Source organism: Desmodus rotundus, chromosome 2, assembly GCF_022682495.2.
Source record: "Desmodus rotundus isolate HL8 chromosome 2, HLdesRot8A.1, whole genome shotgun sequence".
Lineage (NCBI taxonomy): Eukaryota > Metazoa > Chordata > Mammalia > Chiroptera > Phyllostomidae > Desmodus > Desmodus rotundus.
In genome coordinates, this window is record NC_071388.1 from 28,851,374 (window position 1) to 28,852,712 (window position 1,339).

The 1,339-nt window shown below is 30.2% G+C and overlaps 1 non-coding gene across 1 annotated transcript; it reads right to left on the minus strand.

Annotated features, from left to right (window-relative positions):
• Positions 1 to 274: 274 nt before the first annotated feature.
• On the minus strand, positions 275 to 345 carry LOC112309834 (small nucleolar RNA SNORD63). Its single transcript, XR_002975311.1, has one exon. It is a non-coding gene; the product is annotated as a small nucleolar RNA SNORD63 (small nucleolar RNA).
• Positions 346 to 1,339: the final 994 nt, after the last annotated feature.

Sequence of the window (1,339 nt, forward strand, 5' to 3'; positions counted from 1 at the left end):
TAAGGTGATAATTTTAAGTGAGAAGGTGGTATATATAATTTTACTATATATAATTGTTTTACATATATATATAATTTCCCATGTTTTAAGATGTTTGGGGAAATGAAACATTATATTGCCTACATTCTTGAAGAATAGAGTGAGAAGTGTGGAGTGTTTAGAGATGTGCCTAAGGAGAAAAACAAAGACATAAATTAAGTTTAGTATTGGAGTTAGATTTTTTTAACAGCAATGTGAAATAATTATTTTTTTATTTTTTTACTTTTGTTTTTTTTGTGCTCAGCCATAGGAAGTCACCACACACTTTTCTTCAGAATGATGTGTTGGCAATATAAATAATTACATTTTTAAATATCATTTGTCAGCAGTGTAAAGTGAATATAAATTTTTCTAATTTATCATCATTACCTTTCTTCAGTACTTTTTAGTCAAGCGACTCACAATTTTAAAAAATCCTTCAATCAAAATGGGACCACTTATGCTTTGGAAGCACCAGAGAAGGGAGGCCTGGAAAGATTTGTCATCAGTCATAACTTCAAGAACATGGAAGAAAGAAAAAAGAAGGGGTCTTAAGTATATTGTTAAATATTACATTCATACACTTTTTTACTGCTTAATCCTTTCCTTCTTTCCAATACAAAACTTCTCCTCTACTAATCTATAAATCTTTACCTAATCTTTCCTTTCATACAAAAGAAAATATAAAAATCATGTATTTATAAACATGTCTTACTCCTTCATTTGTAACACTAAGAAGCACTTTTAATTCTACAAGATAAATCTCATTTGTATGTACACAAATGTGTTACAGATGGGAGGGAGACCTGAGTCAAGAGGATCTCCCCTGGCACTGTTCTTGTCTCACCCTCAAGAGAATAATTCAAGCGAGAAACAAACACCTGATTCACAGACCAGCTCTCAATCCACTGAGCCACACTAGCCAGGGCCAGAGACCCCTTTGAATAACTGCTAAAAGTGACATTTTCCGTGTCCCCCCATGAACATACTTTTATTTATCAGATAGTTTAGTATAATTGCATTTAAAATGTACTTCCCTTACATAGAAAAGAAAAATAATTCTTACAAAGAGTTATATGTCTTTATGTTATCTTTCATGAAAAAAATTTATTTCACTTTTACAGAAGCAAACAAATTTCTAAAAATTCTTAGTAAAACTGAAAGTAAACTCTTTCTGCACAGACATAAATTTCAAGAAAAAATAGCTATACTTTGGTTTGAATAAAACATTGCAATTTTAAACTCTTTTAAATGGCAAAATAAAGTAATATTTTAATCCAGTGGGTTTTGACATTTTACTTTATAAGTGATGGAATCTCTC